The sequence below is a fragment of the Macaca nemestrina genome, chromosome 7, assembly GCF_043159975.1.
Source record: "Macaca nemestrina isolate mMacNem1 chromosome 7, mMacNem.hap1, whole genome shotgun sequence".
In the NCBI taxonomy this organism is placed as follows: Eukaryota; Metazoa; Chordata; class Mammalia; order Primates; family Cercopithecidae; genus Macaca; species Macaca nemestrina.
This window is the reverse complement of record NC_092131.1, coordinates 41443984-41467935: the sequence shown is the minus strand read 5'-3', so window position 1 is coordinate 41467935 and position 23952 is coordinate 41443984. Positions and strand designations below refer to the sequence as shown.

The window sequence follows — 23952 nt, the reverse complement described above, 5'->3', positions numbered from 1 at the left end:
AAAAAACAACCCAGGACCTGATGCCTTTACTAGTGAATTCTATCAAATATTTAAAGAATAAACACCAGTGTTTCTCAAGCTCTCTCAAAAAATTGAAAATTTGTGAGAGAAAATATCCAAACTCATTTTAAGAGGCCATTATTACCATGATACCAAAGTCAAAGACATTACAAAAAAAAAAAAAAAAAAATACAGGCCAATATTGTTGATGAAGACAGATGCAGAAATTCTCAACAAAATACTAGCAAACCAGTACATGAAAAACATCATACACCATGATCAAGCAGAATTTATTCCTAGGATGCATTTATGTCTGTGGTTCAACATTTACAAGTTGATAAATGTCATACATTAATAGAATAAATTACAAAAACCACGTGATTATCTCAATAAATGCAGAAAAAGCATTAGAGAAACTTTAACATTTTTTATGATAAAAACCCTCAGCAAGTTAGGTATAGAGGAATGTACCTGAACACAATAAAGGTTGTATATGATAGGCCCACAATTAACATCATACTCAACAGTGGGAAGGTGAAGATGTATTAAAAAAAAAAAAAATTACTACATGACATCATAAAATATTGTTGGGGGATGGAATAACAGTGTAGAGTTACTTTATGCAATCAAACCAAAGTCATTATCAGCTTAAAATAGTCCAACTGTAAGATGTTTCATGTAAACCTCTTAGTCACTATAAAGGAAAAAATCTATGCTAGATACACTTAAGATAAAAAGTAGGAATCAGAGCATAGCGCTAGAGAAAATCATCTAACCATAAAGGAAGACATCAAGAAAGGAAGAAAGAATTACAAAACAACCGGAAAACAATGAACAAAATAGCAATAGTAAATCATTACCTATAAATAATTACCTTGAATGCTAATAGATTAAATTCTTCAAAGAAAAGATAGAGGGTGACTGAATCAATCAGAAAACAAGACCCAAGTATGTTCTGCCTACAAGAGAATCACTCTCACCTTTAAGGGCACATATAGATTGAATATGACAGGATAGAAATAGATAATCCATGCTGATGGAAACCAAAGGAAAGCAGAAGTAGCTGTACTTGTATCAGATGAAATAGAATTTAAATAAAAATTATAAAAAGAGACAAAAGGTCATTATATAATGTAAAGGTATCAATTTATGAAGAAGATATAACAATAGTAAATATATCTGCACCCAACATCAGAGTACCTAAATATGTAAAGTAAATATTAAGAAATCTGAAGAATGAGATAGACTACAATATAGTAGTAGTAAAGACTTTAGTATTCCTCTTTAAATAATGAACAGATCATCCAGACAGAAAATGATATAGAACTTGAACTACATCTTAGACCAAATGTAACAAATATACATAGAGCATTTCAGCCTTCTATCCAACAGTAGCAGAATCCACATTTTTCTCAAGCACTTTGGGAAACTTCTCCAGGATAGAGCATATGTCAGACCAGAAAACCTTAACAAATTTAAGAAGACTGAAATTATGCCAGATATCATCTCCAGTCACAATGGTATGAAAATAGAATTCATAACAGAAGAAATATTGCAACATTTAGAAATTTGCACAAATTTACATGACCCTAAACAACCAAGAGTAAAACTGAAATGGGAAATTAAAGGGAAATTAAAAATATCTTGAGACAAATGAAAATACTACATAACAAAACTTACGGGATGCAACAAAAGCATTTCTTTCTTTCTTTTTTTTTTTTTTTTGAGACTTTGAGACGGAGTCTCGCTTTGTCGCCCAGGCTGGAGTGCACGATCTCGGCTCACTGCAAGCTCCGCCTCCCGGGTTCATGCCATTCTTCTGCCTCAGCCTCCAAGTAGCTGGGACTACAGGCGCGCACCAGTACGCCCGGCTAATTTTTTGTATTTTTAGTAGAGACGGGGTTTCACTGTGTTAGCCAGGATGGTCTCGATCTCCTGACCTCGTGATCCGCCCGCCTCGGCCTCCCAAAGTGCTGGGATTACAGGCGTGAGCCACCGCGCCCGGGAACAAAAGCATTTCTAAGAGAAGTTTATAGCAATAAACACACAGATCAAAAATAAGAAAGATCCCACTAAAACAGTCTAATGCTGTACCTCAAAGGACTAGAAAAAAGAACAATATAAATCCCTAGTTTACAGTAGCAAAGAAAAAAATAAAGGTCAGGACAGAAATAAATGAAATAGAGACTGTAAAACAGTAGAAAGGATGAACAAAACAGAATTGATTTTTTTCCAGAAGATAAACAGTTGACAAACTTTTAACTAAGAAAAATGACACAAGACTGAAATATATAAAATCAAAAATGAAAGAGTAGGCAGTACAGGAGATACCACAGAAATACAGATGACAAGAGACTACTGTGAAAAAGTATATACAAACAAATTAGATAATCTAAAAGACACGGGTAAAATCCTGAAATGTACAACCTACCAAGACTGAATCATGAAAAAATAGAAAAGCTTAACATAACAATAACCAGTAAGGAGATTAAGTTAATAATAAAAAATAGCTCTTATCTGAAAAAGTTCAGGACTTGATGGTTTCACATCTGAACTTTACAAACATTTAAAGAAGAAGTAATACCAATCCTTCTGAAATTCTTCCAAAAAAATTGAGGAGTAGGTAAAACTTTCAAACTCATTTTAAGAGGCCTGTATTACCCTGATACCATAGACAAACAAGTACATTATAAGAAGAAATTACAGGCCAGTATTCCTGATGAACATAGATGCAGACATTCTCAATAAAATACTAGCAAATTAAAATCAGTAACACATTATAAGGATCTGTTATCATGATCAAGTTGGATTTATTTCTGGGATGCAAGGTTGGTTCAACTCATGCAAATCAGTAGAGGTCATATACTACATTAACAAAAAGAAGGACAAAAATATGGCTATCTCAATAGATGCAGAAGAGGCATTTGACAAAATCTAAAATATTAAGTATAGAAGATTGTATTAGTCCATTCTCACATTACTATAAAGAACTGCCCGACAGCAGCCCCAGTCAGGGGCTTATAGACAAAACTCCCATCTCCTTGGGACAGAATACCTGGGGGAAGGGGCGGCTCTGGGCGCAGCTTCAGCAGACTTAAACGTTCCTGCCTGCCAGCTCTGAAGAGAGCAGCAGATCCCCGAGCACAGCACTCGAGCTCTGCTAAGGGACAGACTGCCTCCTCAAGTGGGTCCCCATGCCTCCATGCGCAAAAGTTGGAAGTATTCCCTTTGAAAACTGGCACAAGACAAGGATGCCCTCTCTCACCACTCCTATTCAACGTAGTATTGGAAGTTGTGGCCAGGGCAATCAGGCAAGAAAAGGAAATAAAGAGTATTGAAATAGGAAAAGAGGACGTCAGATTGTCTCTCTTTGCAGATAACGTGATTGTGCATTTTGAAAACCCCATCGTCTCAGCCCAAAATCTCCTTAAGCTGATTGAGCAATGTCAGCAAACTCTCAGGATACAAAATCAATGTGCAAAAATCACACGAATTTCTATACATCAGTAATAGAGAAACAGAGAGTGAAATCTTGAGTGAACTCCCATTCACAATTGCTATAAAGAGAATAAAATACTAAGAATACAACTTACAAGGGATGTGAAGGAACTCTTCAAGTAGAACTACAAACCACTGCTCAGGAAATAAGAGAGGACGCAAAGAAATGGAAAAACATTCCATCGTCATGGATAGGAAGAATCAATATCATGAAAATGAGCATACTGCCCAAAGTAATTTGTAGATTCAGTGCTATCCCAATCAAGCTACCATTAACTTTCTTCACAGAATTAGAAAAAACTACTTTAAATTTCATATGGAACCAAAAAATAGGCTGTATAGCCAAGACAATCCTAAGCAAAAAAGAAGAAAGCTGGAGACATCACGCTACCTGAATTCAAACTGTACCACAAAGGCTACAGTAACCAAAATGGCATGTTACTGATACCAAAACAGATATATAGGCCAATGGAACAGAATGGAGTCCTCAGAAATATCGCCACACATCTACAGCCATCTTATCTTTGGCGAACATGACAAAAGCAATGGGGAAAGGATTCCCTATTTAATAAATGGTGTTGGGAAAACTGGCTAGCCGTATGCATAAAAGTGAAACTAGACTCCTTCCTTACACCTTATACAAAAATTAACTCAAGATGGATTAAAGACTTAAACATAAAACCTGAAACCATAAAAACCCTAGAAGAAAACCTAGGCAATACCATTGAGAACATAGGCATGGGCAAAGACTTCATGCCTAAAACACCAAAAGCAATGGCAACAAAAAACAAAATTGATAAATGGGATCTAATTAAACTAAAGAACTTCTGCACAGCAAAAGTAACTACCATCAGAGTGAACAGGCAGCTTACAGAATGGGAGAAAATTTTTACAATCCATCCATGTGACAAAGGGCCAATATCCAGAATCTAGAAGGAACTTAAACAAATATACAACACCAATGACAACAACAAATACCCATCAAGAAGTGAGCAAAGGATAGGAACAGATATTTCCCAAAAGAAGACATTTATGTGGCCAACAAACATATGAAAAAAAGCTCATCAGCTCATTGTCATTCATCACTAGAGAAATGCAAATCAAAACCACAATGTGATACCATCTCATGCCAGTTAAAATGGCTCTCATTAAAAAGTCAGGAAACTACAGATGCTTTAGTGGATGTGGAGAAATAGGATCGCTTTTACACTGTTGGTCAGAGTGTAAATTAGTTCAACCATTGTGGAAGACACTGGCAATTCCTCAAGGATCTAGAACCAGAAATACCACTTAACCCAGCAATCCCATTACTGGGTATATACCCAAAGGATTATAAATAATTCTACTATAAAGACACATGTACACATATGTTTATTGCAGCAGTATTCACAATAGCAAAGACTTGGAACCAACCCAAATGCCCATCAATGATAGACTGGATAAAGAAAATTTGGCACTTATACACCGTGGAATATCAAAGATTTACCTCTAAACATAATAAAGACAATATACCACAAGTCAGTAGTGAATATTATACACAGCACTGAAAAGTTGAAGGCCTTTTTCCTAAGATGAGGAACAAGACATGGGCACTCACCCTTACCACTTTTGTTCAACACAGTACTGAAAGTACTAACCAGAGCAGTTAGGCAAGTCAAATAAATAAAAAGGATTCAAATAGGAAAGGAAGAAGTTAAATTGTTTTTCCATATAGATGACATAACCTTATATATAGAAAAGCTTAAAGGCTCCACCAAAAACCTGTAAGAATTGATTAATAAATTCCATAAAGTTGTAGATTACAAAATCAACATATAATTGTTAGTAGCATTTCTATACAATAACAACAAATTACCTCAAAAGGAAATTAAGAACACAATCCTATTTACGGTAGCTACAAAAATAAATTAGGTATAAATTTACCCAAAGAGGTTAAAAACTCTGTAAGCAGAAAACTATAAACCATGTATGTAAGAAATTTAGGAAGATAAAATAAAGGGAAAGTTATCTCATGTTCATGAATTGAAAGGATTAACATTGTTAAAGTGTCTCTACTGCCCAAAGTTATCTACAGATTCTATGCAAACCCCATCAAAAACTCCAATGACATATTCCCCAGAAATTGACAAAAAAAAAAAAAAAAAAAATCCTAAAATTCAAATGAAATCACAAACACTTCAAAATAGCTGGAACAATGTTGAGTAAAAAGGTCAAAGCTGGAGGCCTCATAGTACCTGATTTGAAAATCTACTACAAAGCTGTGTTAATCAAATCAGCGTGGTGCTGGCATAAAAGCAGACACTCAGATCTACAGGATAGAATGGAAAAGCCAGAAAAAAAATCCATACATCTATGGTCAATTGATTGTTGATGAAAATGCCAAGATCACACAATGGGGGAAGGGAGGTCTCATCAATAAACGGTCATAGGGAAACTGGATATTCACTTGCAGAAGAATATTAGACTCCCATCTCACATCATATATAAAAATCATCTCAAAATGGGTTAAATACTTAAATGTAAGACCTAAAACGGTAAAAGTAGTAAATAAATCATAGGAGAAAAGCTCTCTGTCATTGGTATGATCACACATAGCTTTGGATATAACCCCCAAAGCACAGACCACAAAAGTACAAATAGACAAATAGGATGACATCAATCTAAAAAGCTTCTGCACAGCAAAGGAAACAGGATGAAGAGAAAACCTGTGGAATAGGAGGAAATACATGAGACCATATGTTTGATAAGGGATTAATATCCAGAATATATGAGGAACTTGAAAGTAAGAAAACAAATAATCTGATATAAAAATGTGCAAAGGACCTATATAAACATTTTTGAAAACAAGACATATAATTGGCCAACAGGTTTATGAAAAAGTGATGAACATTACTAATCATCAGGAAAAAGGAGATTATAACTCTAATGAGATACTATCTTATAGCTGTTAGAATGGCTACTTTAAAAAAGACTGGCAGGGCGTGGTGGCTCACGCCTGTAATCCCAGCACTTTGGGAGGCTGAGGCGGGCGGATCACAAGGTCAGGAGATCGAGACCATCCTGGCTAACACGGTGAAACCCCGTCTCCACTAAAAATACAAAAAATTAACTGGGCGTGGTGGCGGGTGCCTGTAGTCCCAGCTACTTGGGAGGCTGAGGCAGGAGAATGGCATGAACCTGGGAGGCAGAGCTTGCAGTAAGCTGAGATTGCGCCACTGCACTCCTGCCTGGGCGACAGAACGAGACTCCGTCTCTTAAAAAAAAAAAAAAAAAAAAAAAAAAAAAAGCAAAGACCGAAGATGAGTATTAGCAAGTTTGTGGAGAAAAGAGAACCCTTGAAGACTGTTGGTTGGGTTGTAAGTTAGTATTACAGGCATAATCAAAAACAGTATGGAGGTATCTCAAAAATTAAAAGTAGAACTATCATGTCATCCAATATTTTTACTTACTATTTGGTGTATGTCCAAAGGAAATCATATCTGTGTCAAAGAGATACCTGTACTTCTGTCACAACATCCTTGGAGTGTCACTTTTCTAGCCAGGAACCTCTGTGGCTGGTATTGCCTTTGCCCGAATTTTACTTGGGCCTTCTTGGCTTGTTCTGCCCACTCTGCCTGACATGATACACTCTGCTTGCGCTAACAGCCTGTATCCCATACCTGCCAAGGGCGAGCCAGGTACGGAGTGGTGAGGGGTGTGTGAGTTAGCATGTGATCCAGCCACTGTACATAGCCAAGCACACTAGTTGTGGTGTGGTGGACACCTCCAGGTGCTGGCACAGGTGCTGGCACCCTGCAAGGCTGCGGCTCAATGAGGCATACCACGAGCAGCTTCCACAGCTGCCAGTGGGGTAAGCACTGGTGCCTGGAAGCTTGGAGACTTCAGGAACTGCAGAGCCCCATTGAGGATGTCACAGCTGTAGCTTGGGGAGCTCTTAAGTTTGGGCTCCCTGAAGTGCTACAGCTCTTCTCTGCTTCTTGTCACCTGCAGCGTGGCAAGAAAGGGGCGTGTTTCAGCCCTTTTCGTGTTACTGCTCTTTCAGTCGTGCCATTCAGCAGGTCCTGAGTTCTTGTCCTGTGCCCAGGAAGAATAAGTTATGTGGACAAGTGGAGGGTGAACAAGGTGAAGAGATCCTTTATTGAGTGACAGAACAGCTTAAAGGAGACCCACAGTGGGTAACTCCTCTCTGCAGGCAGGGCATCCTGACAAGTGTTCAGCTCTCAGCAGAGAGGAGACCCATAGTGGGTAGCTCCTCTCCAAAGGCAGGTTGTCCCATCAACTGCTCAGCTCTCAGCAGAGAGGAGAGCCACAATGGGTAGCTCTTTTCTGCAGGCAGGTTGTCCTGTCGTCTGCTTGAGTTTAGCTGAGTCCAGGGTTTCTATGGGCTTCAGAGGGGAAGAAGTACATGCTGATTGGTCCATGGAAAGCCATGGGCAGGCCCAAAAAAATCACCAGAAGTTCTCCCTCCAGTCCATGGCACTAGCAGTCCGGGCTGTCTCTGACCTGAAGATGAGGTTTTACTAGCTACCTGCGCCTTTCCGTCTAGGCCTGTCTGCCTCCTGCTGTCATTAACCTGCCATCCATGGTACCCATGGTGCCCAGGCTTTTTGTGCTGAATGTTGCCTGCAGGCCCGCGTCAAGCCACCCTTAGCCCCCTGTCAGCCTGTCTCCCATGCTCGTTGGTACCCAAAGTCTGGAGGGGGCCAAGGCATGAAGGGGCTGGTGTGTCATAGCTGCCCTGAGTATGTTCACACATGGCTGATTCATGACAGTGCCTGGGCTTGGCCACAACTTTGCTCCAGAATCGGAGCAGGTGCTTGGAGTGGGTGCTTGGAGTGGGGAGAGGCTAGGCAGAGGGAGCAGTCACTTCCAAACTTGTGGGTCAGCAGGGCTTCCTGGGTCCCCAAGAGTACAGAGATGCCTGGGTCTGCAGCCATGGCTTGACAGCTACAACTGCGCCTGGGGGGCGGGGCTCCCACCTCTTTAGCTTGGAATGGGCTGGGGGCTTCCACCTATTCCTGGTTCCTGTCAGCTCTGTGGAGTGCACAGCCCCAGCTGTGCCTCCCCTACTGCATCTGGCATCATTGATGATGCCAGGGATTGATTGACACTGCTTCCAGACAGGCTGCCACTGCCATCAATCCCTTTTCTGAAGAGGTACGTCTCTGCCATTAGGATAGGGACGATGACTGCTCTTAACTGCTTCATGCTGACAGGGGGCGTTGTTTATGGGGAAAATGGCAGTTATATCTTCTTAGAGGCCCTATCTAAGAGTCCCTAGTAAAAGGAAGCCATCAGCCAAGTTTCCATTTGCATGACCATTTGGAGCTTGATGGCCCAAAGGCGAGAAGAGACAAACCGGGTTATTAGAAGACATGGATCAAAACGAAACAAAGGGGTAAGGACAGCTCAAAAACCATGAGGCTGCTGACATGCTCAAAATTGGAATATTGATCCAGATGTTTACATTACCCATCCCTTTTGTCTCTCTGAGCTGCAGTCAGAAATCACTGGTTGGTTCACAGGAGCAAGTAGGATTAGTCTAAAATGCAGACCAAAACTTAAAAACACAGTCCAGAGGGGGCTGAGGCAGCATGGGACTGGCTTGTCAGCACTGCCTCAAGTGTGTGCATACCCAGCTATGTCGTGACAGGCTTGGCCACAACGTTGCTCCAAAATTGGAGCGGGTGCCAGGAGTGGGGAGAGAGAGGCCAGGCAGCGGGAGCAGACTCTTCCAAGACTGCAGGAGTGTCTTCGCAGGCCCCTGAGAGTGCAGAAATGCCTGGGTCTGCAGCTGTGGCTGGGTGGCTGCAACTGCACCCAGGAGGGCAGGGCTCCTGCCCCTTCAACTTGGAAGTGGGCAGGGCTTCTACCTGTTCCTGGCTCCTGTAGCTTTGTGGAGTCCACAAGCTCCAGTCTTACCTCCCACACTGCAGCTGGCATCATGGCAGTGTCCGTTCCAGATGGCCTGCTACTGCCATCACTTCTGTGTTCATTGTGGCATTATTTCCAATAGCCAAGATGTGGAATCAATCTAAGTGTCCGTTAATGGGTGAATGGATGAAGAAAACATGTTATATATACACAGTGAAATATCATTCAGCCTTAACAAAAGAAGGAAATCCTGTCATTCTCAACATCATGGATCAACCTGTAGGACATTATGTTAAGTGACAATAAGTAAGGCCCAGAAAGACAAATACTCATGATCTTACTTATTACATGTGTAGTACAAAAATGTTGACCTCATAGAAACAGTAAAATGTTGATTATCAGAGGCTAGGGTATGGGCAGAATTAGAGAGATGTTGGTTAAAAGACAGAAAAATTTATTTAAAGTGGAGGAATAAGTTCAAAGACTATTGAAAATCATGGTGACTGCAGTTAATAACAATATGTGGCATATTTGAAAATTGCTAAGACAGTAGATTTTAAGTGTTCTTACCAGAAGAAATGATAAGTATGTGAGGCAATGCATATGTTAAATAGCTTGATTTAGCCATTCTACAGATATCAAAGCATCTTTTGTATTTGTATATTATAAATATATTTAATATATATAAAATATATATTTATATTATAAATATATTTATACTTTTAATCAGTCAGTTAAAAAAAAGTACTGAGACTCTGAGGAAGGCATTAGTTAATTTGCCCATGGTTATATAGTTGGTGAATCCAGTGGTCTTACTTCAGATGTGTGCTCTTAACCAAAAGATGCACTTGCTTTCCCCTCCGCTTCTATCCCTAAAAACGGAAAAGCAAAATAAAGAAGCAGAAAGAGGCCGGGCGCGGTGGCTCCCACCTGCAATCCCAGCACTTTGGGAGGCCGAAGCTGATCACGAGGTCAGGATTTAGAGACTACCCTGAACAACATTGTGAAACCCCGTATCTACTAAAAATGCAAAAATTAGCCAGGCGTGGTGGTGCATGCATGTAATCCCAGCTACTCAGGAGGCTGAGGCAGGAGAATCGCTTGAACCCGGGAGGCGGAGGTTGCAGTGAACCGAGATCAGTGCCACTGCACTCCAGCCTGGGCGACAGAGCAAGACTCCATCTCAAAAAAAAAAAAAAGAAAAAAAAAGAAGTGGAAAGAAATTCAGTAGCCATTTAATTCAGCCTTGCAGTTGATGCAGTCTTTAGCTAAACACTGGGATAGTTTGGGAGGGAAGGCCGTTAGTACAATTTTTTTATACATTGTGCCTAAGAGGCTTTTGAGTCATGGATCTTTGATAATTTCTTTACTTTCAGTAGTAACGTATCCTTGGTAATTTTTTTACTTTCAGTAATAATATATCCTAGACAAATTTTATGCATTTTTTTCATACTTGAAAGAAACTTTTTATTAAAAAATAGTATTAATGGAGCATAATCTGGTAGGAGTGTTCATTACTACTGTTTTATTGTTTTTAAGCTTTTTCCATGGTTAAGAGTAGGAAATACACATTTTTGGAGATAAAAACGTCAATCCCAAATTTATCCTCTTTCCAATTTAAGATAAAGATTTTGATGGATTTTATTCACCACTTTGGTCTTACCCTTTTTTGTATATCTTCTTCTTTTATTATCCTTTTACCTCTGTTCTCTGATTTTACATTTTGTTTTTTGCATTTTTTTTTTCTAGATACAGGCCTAGGTATTTTATTTTACTTTTCATTATAGTCATAGAGTCTTCTCAATTACTTTAACTAAGTAGGTTTTTTTGGGTGGTTGGAGGAGAAAACATTAATTTGTCTGCTTATTTATTTTATATATTGCTTATAATTCTTTTGTGAATTATTTTAGGGTTTTTATTGGTTGTTTTTGGCTTCCTGATAGAAAAATTATATTGTTTGCCAATAAAGATTGCTTTCCTCCTTTTTCTTCCATTTTTGGCCTCTAATGTTTTCTCTTCTCTAATTGCGTTGTTTAATAACACCAAAAGATATTAAATAATAGAAGAGATAGTGGACATCCTTGTCTTATTCCTTATTTTAATGAGAAAGTATCTAACATTTCCAGTTAAGTAAGTTGCTGGCTAATTGGGCAAGTACAGACACATGTGTATATCTTTATATCTATATGTATTCAGGCTAACAAACACCTCTTAATTTCTATGTAAACTTTAAATTTTTTATTTTAATTATGTAATTAGGTAATTATGAATGATGTTGAATTATGTCACTTGAGTTTTCAGCAGTTATGAAAATAAACGTATAATCTTCCATTAATATAATGAATTTTATTAATGCATTTGTAATATTAAAAACCTTTGAACTTCTGGAAGGTACCCCTCTTTTAAATTTTTTTTAGTGTTTTGGATTCTTTTGCATATTATCTCATTTAAAGTTTTTGCATTGTTATTCTTTAGTGTGTTTTATTTGTGCAGTTTTCTGTGCAGTTTTGTGAAGGTTTGGGGCCAATGTTATGTGACTGTCATATAAAAATAATTTGGAAATTTTCTTCCTTTTTAAAATCTAGTCCTTATTTTTATTTTATTCAGGCACTGTTTTAACAGATGTTCAAGTACCTACCATGTGCTATTAACAATACAACTCTGATGGTAGTTAATAGTTCCTTAGCTTACTATGTATTTGTCAGTACTCTAAGTACAGTTGATTCTCACTACTTGAAGTGGATTTGTTCTGTGAAGTAGCAGTGAATAATAAATTAGCTCTTACTGGAATTACAGTGTTAGGTTCCTATAAGCCTCTGGTCACAATATTTTTGTCCACGTATCAATACATCACTAAAATGTGTGTTTCTATTTAAAGACACCTTATTTAATATATATATTGTTGATTCATTAATATTGAACTCATGTCCCACAGCAGTATGACTCATGCCTGAAGGAAGCTTTTGTAACACACATATTTTCTCCCTAAGGCCTATCACAGGCATCTTGTGCTTAGGAACACTAGACAGCACTTGGGCATTCTAAATAGCCAAATCATCAACAAAAAGCACAAAAATGAGAACATTGTTGCACTTAATAGACTGTGAAAAGAATACTCCTTTATAGTATGGGAGCAGAAACAAAGCAGAGCATTACTTTGTTCAGTTTCAGCTGACAGGATACAAATCAGGTGACTCAAAATTCTCTCCCTCTGTACATTTCCACAAATTATTGCCAGAGTGCTGCGAATATTGATGTTGGATTACACATAAATTTTATTGAGTAGGCAAATTCACAAATGTGGAATCTGTGGATGAGGATTGATTGTATTTCTGTGTATTTAATATGTGTTCATTTATTGGTCACAGCAATGCTGTGAGGTAGGTATTATAACACATACTATACAATAAAGAGGTTAAGTTCCTTGCACAGTGTTACACAGTCAATGAGTGTTTGAGGACAACACTAAAGTAGTGTAACTGATACAAAGACATGTCCTTTGCCCTTAGGAGCTATTTCCATCTAAAAGGGTTAAAGGTGTTTTGCTCAAATAACTAAATTTAAGGTAGTTTGAGATAAGTAGCATAAGGGTAGTGCCACCCAGATGTAATGGATATTCAGAGGGAAGATTATTTTGGAGACCATGGAAGGACGTTAGGTGATGGTTTCTAAATGGAGGTTTTTAGAATCAGTAAGATTTCAAGTTGGCTTATGAAGATGTAGGAGATGAACTATTTCAGAAGGTACTCATTTTTTACATCAAATACCTTCAATGATTCTAGTCTTTTTGGAATAGGAAAGTGTCGGTGAAGGGGCAACCTCTTTAGTTTTCAGTTTTCAGGATTCATATACTCACTCATTCATATGACCGTTTTTTCCAGTACTATTTAAAAATCTATTCTGCCTTTGTAATACTGGGAACTAAAGCATAGCACCATTAATTGGAAGTCTTAAAGATGAACAAGGTAGTGTTTTAATGTAAATGTATGAATTTCTTATTATGGAATAAGAAAAACCAACAATAGATTGACATTTGTGCAATAGGACTCCAAGTAGTGGGTGTTTTGTGGGAGAGTGAAAAATTCAAGTAAATATTAAAAATTGCTGAAACACAAAGATTTTCCCCATATACAATACTTTTGTAATATACTCATCTTGTTTTTCAATGCATCTCATTAATCATACATCTTAACTGCATTGTAAAACCAAAAAATTAAGAGGGAATTTTTAAACCAAATAATCTAACTTTACTAGGCAACATAGTGATTATCATTTCACATTTGGTGCCCATGTAATTGGGCTGATTTATCACAGGTGGTAGATGTGTAAACCTCCCTGTGTATGATCTTGTTGAGGGCAAGAATTGTGGCTTTTCATTTTTTGCATTTCTGATAACCAGCAAAGTTCCTGTCACATAGAAAGCCCTCAGGAAATGTTACTGCTTAACTAAATGAATACTCCAAAACCCTTTGTGACTAATAATCTCTGTGTAAATATTGTAGATTGTGTTGATCAGTGTTCTTGCATTCTATGTATTATTGTTTTCTTTATTTTCAGTGCAACAGTGTGAGAGTGATCAAAGTGGAAAAAATCTGTCCCTATATTTAGCTTTGTAATAAAAAACCACCATGCTAATTCATAATTTTTTCATCTCATTTGGCTGCTTTTCTTTTTATTGTTAGTTTTTTTTTTCTTGTCAGAGAATGTTAGGTAATTTTCAAGTATAACTTTCTCAATAATATGTTACTGCAGTGAATAACTCAGTGATGTGAAATTAGAAGATAACCTATTCTGTTTCAGCACCAGTGCTTTGACACATATAACTTGAAATGTGAATATGACTTTTGTTTTTTCATGTTAAAGGATTCAATTTTTCATCAGTTACTTAGATCTTCAGAAAACCTGAAGTTAGGAAGGAATTTTACTAGTTATTAAGTCCTATTCCATTTTAATGCCTGCAGTAGTAAATGTTTATTTATGATAAAACTCTTTGATTAGGTAGTAGGGAAAATTCAAGGTCAAAAGTACAAATTTCTGCCAAACTAAAGAAAGAATATTTTAATATGACTTGCAAGCTTCTTGGATTCATATATATTAAGGAGGGGGGTGGAAGATGACAGTGTTAAGAATCACATAGCGTTCAATAAAAAGCCAATAAAAAGTCATCTCTGTGCCAAGAGTTATTGAACATTTTGAAATAAGAGTTATAGATTAATTCATATATTTCAATATTATCAATATTTGCTCTTGGTCTAGTTCCCCTCCTCTCCCAAGAAGAAATTGTTTTTTGATCCACTGTTCAATTTTAGTTCTCTCTGTTAAACATATCAAGCTTACAAGGCTAAAATAGGTGTCATTGAGAATGTATTTAAAAAAAAATATTGAAAAAATTGTATTTTTTTTAAAATTCCAAAATAGAGATTTATTTATTAAGGGTTATTTAGTTTATGCATAAAAATCACCAGTTGTTCCTTATTGGGTTTTTTCTTTTAAAACACACATCAGTTCTTTTGGGGTTGCTTTGTTTGCCCCAGCACTTTAAAAAAATACAACTTTTTTTAGCTCCAGGAAGAACAGTTAAGGTTAAGGCAGTGAGGCGTTTTCTTGAATCTTAGCGGCTGAAGGGTTCATCTCTCCCCGTCAAGAGAATAAAAACAGTAGGTAGTTTCTTAGGTTGAAACATCTGTCCCTAAAGGAAATAATTCTGCAGAAGAATGCAGACAGAGTCATCTATGGTCAATTGTTTGTGCCCTATAGCTTTGAAAGAAACGCCTCTTGGTCATCAAGGGCTTGCTGGTTGGTTTCAGCTGTAAAACAACAACAACAACAACAAAAACACAAAAAAGAAAACAAACAAAAAAAAAACCTGTCTAGCTAGATAGAAAGAGCAGGGTTTACAATAGTGCTGTGAGACTGGACTATGCAGACCACATGAGAATACACACCAGTTTGCTTTAAAAAAAAAAAAAAAATCCCACATAGAGGCCCTGCATAATTTCAAATCAAACTCTTTGTAGCCCTTAAAATAACCAAAATAGCAATACAGCGAGAGCCTCATAAGGTCACATGCCTTTTTTTTTTTTTTTTTTGAGACGGAGTTTCGCTCTTGTTGCCCATACTGGAATGCAGTGGTGCGATCTTGGCTACTGTAACCTCCACCTAAGGGTTCTAGCGATTCTCCTGCCTCAGCCTCCCAAGAAGATGGGATTACAGGCTTGTGCTACTGTGCCTGGCTAATTTTATATTTTTAGTAGAGACTTCACCATGTTGGTCAGACTGGTCTCAAACTCTGACCTCAATTGGTCCACCCACCTCTCCCCCCTTTTTTTTTTGAGACGAGTCTCTCTTGTTGCCCAGGCTGGAGTGCAATGGTGCGATTTCAGCTCACTGCAACCTCCACCTCCCAGGTTCAAGCGATTCTCCTGCCTCAGCCTCCTGAGTAGCTGGAACTACAGGCGTGCACCACCACGCCTGACTAATTTTTTATATTTTTAGTAGAGTTGGGGTTTCACCATGTTGGCCAGGTTGGTCTCAAACTCCTGACCTCAGGTGATCTGCCCACCTGGGCTTCCACCAAAGTGCTGGGATTACAGGCGTGAGCCACAGTGTCCGGCCATCATGTGCTTATTTTTAAAATGAGGTGGACGACACCATTCCCCCAGAGCTGTGTTCCTCCTTGGCGACAAAACAAAACCAAAAATCCCTGGGACTTGACTCATTAGAAGTGTTAATCGATTTTTGCCACGCTGAAATGAAGCTATAAAGTCAGTCTGTGCTGTCCTGAAATTCCAAGATTTGGAAGTAAGATCATTATTTATTGGTCCTTTAGAATAGGCCAAAAAAAAAAAAAAAAAAAAAAAAGACTTAAAAAACAAGGGCTGTCCCCTGCAGACTCTGGCAGGACTCGGGGACGCAAGCCAGGGGCAGCTCACAGACTTGATTCACAGTGATTCTGGTTTGCCTGTTTCTCCGTGTGGCCACGAGTCGGGGGCGTGTCCAGCGGTGAGAACGCCTACACCTTGTAGTTAAGCTCGGCCATCATCGGGGTGTACATCTCATAGATGACATCGATGGTGGCCGTGTAGTTGACTAGGAAGAGGCGGATCTTCTCCAGGCACTCCTCCTCTGTCACATTCTGCCCCTTGGAGAGCGCTTTCAGGATGTCGGACTTATAGGGGGCTGCGTACAGTGCTGCCTGGAAGATCTGCATGATCCAGCCATGGTACTTCTTGAGGGCCATCTCGTAGGCCTTGGTGGCGTTGACGCGGATGAGGTTGGGGTGGTTCTCGTCCCGCTCCCCGTCACAGGTGCTCTGGAGGAAGACCTGGATGAAGTGGAGGCCTCTTTTCAGCCACATCAGTGCCAGTGTGGCCTCTACTTTGGGCCACTCTGCTCCATACATTTCTTTCTCCACCTCCAGGATGTTCTGCAGGGTCCAGAACTTGGCTGGGTTGGTGTCCTACACGGCTTTGATTTTCGTGATGTTGCCGCTTATGTTTGCCTTGATGGGAGTAAACACTGGGGACCCAAGGTAATCGAAGAAGGGCGGCAGGTGGGACACCGCCTGGAGGAAGTGCCTAGTCTCCATCTGATTGTCCGCGGGCAGCGGCTTCAGCAGGTGTTCAGCCAGCAGCGCCATTTCGGGGTCGAGGCCCGCGGTGATGCCCCAGCCGCCGTCAGCGCTGGGGTTGTCACAGCCACCCGCCGCAGGCTCCGGGGATGCCAGCGTCGAAAAAATTGTATTCTTAAACATGGGATCATATTTGGAGTCCTAGTGTCTATGAAATCCTCCTGCTACAAAATTTATATATGGGTAAAAACTAAAACAGGAATTTGAAATCTTTTAACTTTTAGATTACAAAAAAGAATATGGGAAATACAAGAAGAAAGTTTTAAAATCCCTGTAATCCCTCTATCCAGAAATAGTAATATTTTGATATATACATTTTCAGGGTTTTTATTTTGTGTGTGTATGCACACACATTTATACTGTTTTATAAACTTTGAATCATACTGTAGGAACACTTTTGTTCCTTGCTTTTTTCAACTTTATGAACATTTTCCTTTGCCACCAAAAATTTAGTTCAAAGTCATTTAAAATGGTTATATAATTTTCCACTCAATACCTGTATCATAAGTGATCTTCAGCAGTGGGACATTAGATATATAGATATATCCAATTTTCGATTATGAACAGTGCTATGCTAGGTATTTTTATGTAGCTTTTTATACACAATTCCTATTTTTGTATGATGAAGGGAATGGAATTTTAAATCTTATATTGATTGTACCTTGCAACTATATTTCTGTTTTGTCTTAGATATTATCAAATGGTATGTTTAAATATTTATCTTGGTAAATAAATACTTGATAAATTAGGTCATTTTTGTAACAAACAAAATTTTTTAATTTTTATTCTATTTCGATATAGGTCAGTTGTAGTTGTAATGAAGGAATCATGTTTCCTCAAATCTAAAAATTATAAAGATAGAAACTGATATTTCTTCACATCTAACAGTTTGATTATACATCTTATGATTAACGTTAATATTATCTGAGACATATTTCACTGTTCTTTATGTGCACTTCTTTATGTACATTGTCCACTATGACAAAATATGTCTCTTAATTTAGGTCTTGGGGAATGAACACTTGTTTTTAATATTAACCTATCAGAGTAAGCACTTTAATTGGATTAGCTCATTTAATTCTCATAACATTGCATGAACTATAGGTAGCATTTTATCCTATTTTATACATGAGGAATTCTGTAGAGTCCTCATGTGTCATAGAGTCCTTTGTAGGGCTACAAAGTGTAGGCAGTAATATAGGTGGAGTATCATGATTGGTTTGTAGGAACTCTGGTACTGGCACCTGCATTTGTAAACATCTACAGCAGGAATGTATATGCCATTTAGTGCTTTTGGTTTTTTATTCTACTCTGATTGAAGATTATTTTCCAAAGTTATTCTCTTAACAAAAATTGAAAAATATACTATATAGAATATGTATACAGATATTTGTATGCATATGTATGTGTATGCATTCAGGTGTGAATAGATATCCACAAACCTAACTGAATATTAAAATTTTAATACTAGAAATATTAAAATAGTTGCTTTGCAGACACTAGGTTATGGAACACTATCCACTGACTGGAATTTTTTTCTGGCTATAATTTGAGTATAATTAAAATATAAACTTGTAAGTTCCTCTTTTTAAAAAGATATTTTGGAAAAACAGATTTTACTCTTTTCGTTAGAAAAGTATTCCAATATGTAACTGTATATATACTCAGACATGCCTATCTCTGATTTAAAATGATTTATTCTTTAGTTTTAAGCCTATATATATATTTTAAAAATAATTTCTTATTTTAGATTCGGGGGTACCTGAGCAAATTTGTTACATGGGTATATTGCATGATGCTGAGGTGTGGAATATAGATGATCCTGTCACACAGGTACTGAGCATAATACCTGATAGGTAGGTCTTCAGCCCATTTTCCCTTCCCTCCCCTCTCCCTTCTTTAGACATCTCTAAATGTCTATTGTTCTCATCTTTCTGTCCATATGTATTCCATTATTTAGGTCACGCTTATAAGTGAGAACATATGATATTTGGTTTTCTGTTCCTGTGTTAATTAGGATAATTGCTGCAAAGGACACATTTCAGTCTTTTTATGGCTGCGTAATATTCCATGGTGTATATGTGCCACATTTGCTTTATCGACTCTCCCATTGATGGGCACTTAGGTTGATTCTATATCTTTGCAATTGTGAATAGTGATGCAATGAACATATGAGTGCATATGTCTTTTTTGTAGGATTATTTATTTGCCTTTGGGTATATACCCAGTAATGGGATGGCTGGGTCAAACAGTAGTCCTATTATAAGTTTTTGAGAAATCTCTCAACTGCTTTCCACAGTGGCTGAACTAACTTGCATTCCCACCAAGAGTGTGTATGTGTTCTCTTTTCTCCCCAGACTTTCAGCATTTATTATTTTTTGACTTTTTAATAATCACCATTCTGACTGGTGTAAGATGGTATATTGTAGTTTTGATTTGTGTTTCTCTGATGATTAGTGATGATGAACAGTTTTTCATTTGTTCCTTGGCCACTTGTAATGCCTTCTTTTGATAAGTGTCTATTTATATCCTTTGCCGATTTTTTTTTTTTTTTTTTTGAGACGGAGTCTCGCTCTGTCGCCCAGGCTGGAGTGCAGTGGCACGATCTCTGCTCACTGCAAGCTCCGCCTCCCGGGTTCACGCCATTCTCCTGCCTTAGCCTCCCGAGTAGCTCATACTACAGCGCCCGCCACCACACCCAGCTAAGTTTTTGTATTTTTAGTAGAGACGGGGTTTCACCGTGTTAGCCAGGATGGTCTCGATCTCCTGACCTCGTGATCCGCCTGCCTCGGCCTCCCAAAGTGCTAGGATTACAGGTGTGAGCCACCGCTCCCGGCCCCATTTTTTAAACGAGTTTTTTTTAACCAAAAAAAATTTGGTTAAAAAATTTTTTGATTTGTTTAAGTTTCTTATAGATTCTGGATATTAGACCTTTGTTGGATGCATAGTTTGTGAATATTTTCTCCCATTCTCTAGGCTGTTTACTGTTGATAATTTATTTTGCTGTGCAGAGCTCTTTAGTTTAATTAGGTCCCATTTGTCAATTTTCATTTTTGTTGTAATTGCTTTTGGGGACTTAGTCATAAATTCTTTGCCAAACCTGATGTCAAGAAGTGCATTTCCTAGGTTTTCTTGTAGGATTTTTGTAGTTTGAGGTCTTATATTTACATCTTTAATCCATCTTGAGTTAATTTTTGTATATGGTGAAAGGTAGAGACTAGCTTCATTCTTCTTTTGAACAGGGAGTCCTTTCCTCACTGCTTCCTTTTGTTGACTTTGTTGAAAATCAGATGGTTCTGGGTGTACGGCTTTATTTCTGGGTTCTTTATTCTGTTTCATTGGTCTATGTGTCTGTTTTTGTACCAGTCTCATGTTATTTTGGTTACTATAGCCTTATAGTATAGTTTGAAATCAGGTAATGTTCTTTTTGCTTAGTATTGCTTTGGTGATTTGGGTTCTGCCTTTGTTCCATGTGAATATTAGAATAGGTTTTTCTAATTTTGCAAAAAATGATGTTGGTAGTTTGACAGAAATAGCATTGAATTTATAAATTGCTTTGGCCAGTATAGCCATTTTAACAATATTGATTCTTCCAATTCATGGGCATGGAATATATTTTTGTTTATTTGTCTTGTCTTTCATTTATTTCAGCAGTGTTTTGTAGTTCTTGTAGAGATCTTTCACCTCTTTGGTTAGATGTATGCATAGGTTTTTGCTGTTGGAAATTGGTGTGTGTTCTTGATTTGGCTCTCAGGTAGAATGTTTTTGGTGTATAGAAGTGCTATTGATTTTTGTACATTGATTTTGTATCCTGAAACTTATTTATCAGTTCCAGGAGCCTTTTGGCAGCATCTTTAGTGTTTTCTAGGTATGGAATCATATCATCAGTGAAGAGAGATAATATGACTGACTTCCTTTCCTATTTGAATGCATTTTATTTCTTTCTTTTGTCTGATTATTCTGACTAGCACTTTCAGTACTATGTTGAATAGGAGTGTTGAGAGTGGGCAGCCTTGTCTCATTCTAGTTCTCAAGGATAATGACTCCAGCTTTTACCCATTCAGTATGATGTTGGCTGTGGGTTTGTCATCGATAGCTCTTATTATTGTGAGGTATGTTCCTTCGAAGCCTTGTTATTGAGGGTTTTTATCATAAATAGATGTTGGGTTTTGTAGAAAGCTTTTTCTGTGTCTATTGAGATGATCATATGCTTTTTGTTTTTGATTCTGTGTATGTGGTGAATCACATTTATTGATGTGCATATGTTGAACCAACCCTGCATCCAGGAATAAAGCCTACTCGATCATGGTGAATTAACTTTTTAATGTGCTGCTGGATTCATTTCGCTATTTTTTTTTTTCGGGTTTTATGTTTGTGTTCATTTGGGATGTTGGCCTGAAGTTTTCTTTTTTGTTGTGTCTTTGCCAGATTTTGTGTCAGGATAATTCTGGTCTTGTAGAATGAGTTAGGGAGCAGGGGGAGTCCCTCCTCCTCAATTTTTTTGGGGAATATTTTCGGTAGGATTGGTGCCAGTTCTTATTCGTATGTGTGGTAGAATTCAGCTGTGAATCCTTCTAGTCCATGGCTTTTTTTGTTGTTGTTGGTAGGTTTTTAATTACTGACTCAAATTTGGAAGTTGTTATTGGTCTGTTCAGGTTTTCACTTTCTTCCTGGTTCAGTCTTTGGAGAATTTATTTCCTTTAGATTTCTAATTTGTGTTCATAGAGATGTTCATGATAGTCTCTGAGGATCTTTTGTATTTCTGTAGGATCAGTTGTGATGTCATCTTCGTCATTTCTGTTTGTGCTTATTTGGATCTTCCCTTTTTCTCCTTTGTTAATCTAATGAAAAGCCTGTCAATCTTTTTTATTCTTCTGATAAACCTATTCTTCTTTCCATTGATCTTTTGTATGGATTTTTGAGTCTTAATTTAATTCAGTTCTGATCTTAGTTATTTCTTTTCTTTTGTTAGCTGTTTTTTTTTTTCCTAGTTCCTCTAGGTACAAAGTTAGATTGTTAATTTGAGATCTTTCTAATTTTTTTATGAATGCATTTGACACTGTAAACTTTCCTCTTAACATGCTTTAGTTCATCCCGAAGATTTTGTTAATATGCGGTTCCATTTTTGCAAATTTCGAATAATTTTTTGGTTTCTGCCTTCATTTCATTGTTTCCACAAAACTTATTCAGGAGCAAGTTCCTTCATTTTCATGTATTTGTGTAGTTTTGAGAGATCTTCTTGGTGTTGGGTTTTGTTTTTATTGTACTGTGATGTGAGAACGTGCTCAATATAATTTTGATTTTTTTGAATTTATTGAGACTTGCTTTATGACCAAAACATTTGTTTGATCTTAGAATATGTTTCTTGTGCAGATGAGAAAAATGTATATTCTGTGATTTTGGGTGGAGTATTCTGTAGATGTCTATTTGGTCCCATTGGTCGACTGTCGAGATTAAGTCTGGAATTTCTTTGTAGTTTTCTCCCTCAGTGATCTGCCTAGTCCTGTCACTGGGGAGTTGACATCTCCCAGTATTATTATGTGGCTGTTGAGGTCTTTGTCTAGGTCAAGAAGAACTTGTTTTATGAGTCTGGTGCTCCAATGTTGGGTGTGTATAGACTTAAAGTAGTTAAGTCTTCTTGTTGAATTGAACCCTTTGCCACTAAGTAATACCCTTGTTTGCCCTTCTTAATTGTTTTCAGTTTAAAGTCTGGTTTATCTGATATTAGAATTAAAACTCCTGCTCTTTATTGTTTTCCATTTGTATGGCAGTTCTTTTTCCCTTTAATTTGAGGCTGTGGGTGTTGTTACGTGTGAGATGCATCTTCTTGAAGACAGCAGACAGTTGGATCTTGTCTTTTTATTCAGTTTGCCATCCTATGCCTTTTAAATGGGTCTTTATTCCATTCACATTCTGGGTTGGCATTGATATGTAAAGTTTTGATCCTGAAATTGTGTTTTTACCTGATTGTTTTGTAGAGTTGTTTGTGTAGCTTCTTTATAGTGTCTGTAGGCTACATGCTTAATTGTGTTTTTGTGGTATCAGATACTGTTCTTTAGCTTTCATGTTTAGCACTCCCTTATGGACTTTTTGTAAGGCTGGTCTAGTGGTTACAATTTCTTAGCATTTGAAGCTTAGTTTGCTGGGATATGAAATTCTTCATTGGAATTTATTCTTTTTAAGGCTGCTGAAAATTGGTTTCCAATCTCTTCTGGCTTGTAAGTTTCTGCTGAGTAGCCTGCTACTATCCTGATGGGGTTTCCTTTGTAAGTGACCTGACTCATCTCTCTAGCTGCCTTTAAGATTTTTTCTTTAACATTGGCCTTGGTGAATCTGATGTCTGTGTGTCTTGGGGATGGTCATCTTGTATGGTATCTCACAAGAGTTTTCTGTATTTCTTGAATTTGCATGTTGATATCTCTAGTGAGATTGGGGTATTTTTCATGAACTGTATCTTCAAATATGTTTCCAAAGTTGTTTTCTCTCTCAGGAATGCCTCAGGAATGCCAATGAGTCCTAGGTTTGGTGTCTGTGTAATCCCATATTTTTGAGAAGTTTTTTTTCATTTTTTAAATATTCTTCTTTCCTTATTTTTATCTAAGTTGAATTGAAAACACTAAACTGGTCTTCAAGCTCTGAGCTTCTTTTCTCAGCTTAGTCTATTCTCTTGTAAATTATGAAGTTCTTGTGGTGAATTTTTCAATTTTAGAAGTTCAGTTCGGTTCTTTTTGAAAATGGCTATTTTGTCTTTCAGCTCTTGCATAGTTTTACTAGATTCCTTTGATTCCTTGAATTGGGTTTCACCTTTCTCCTAAAGCCATTGAACTTCCTTGTTATCTAGATTCTGAATTGTCTGTCATTTCAGTCATTTCAATCTGGTTAAGATCTATTGCTGGGGAGCTTGTGCACTCTTTTGGAAATAACAGGACAATGACTTTTTGAATTGTCAG

General features: G+C 37.6%; 1 protein-coding gene and 1 pseudogene across 27 annotated transcripts in view; one reads left to right on the top strand and one right to left on the bottom strand.

The window, feature by feature from the left end:
• LOC105472850 (gephyrin) overlaps positions 1-23952 on the top strand; it is a 737491-nt gene that overhangs the window by 67459 nt on the left and 646080 nt on the right. The window lies entirely within an intron of this gene.
• LOC139364051 (glycolipid transfer protein-like) lies at positions 16385-17011 on the bottom strand (annotated as a pseudogene).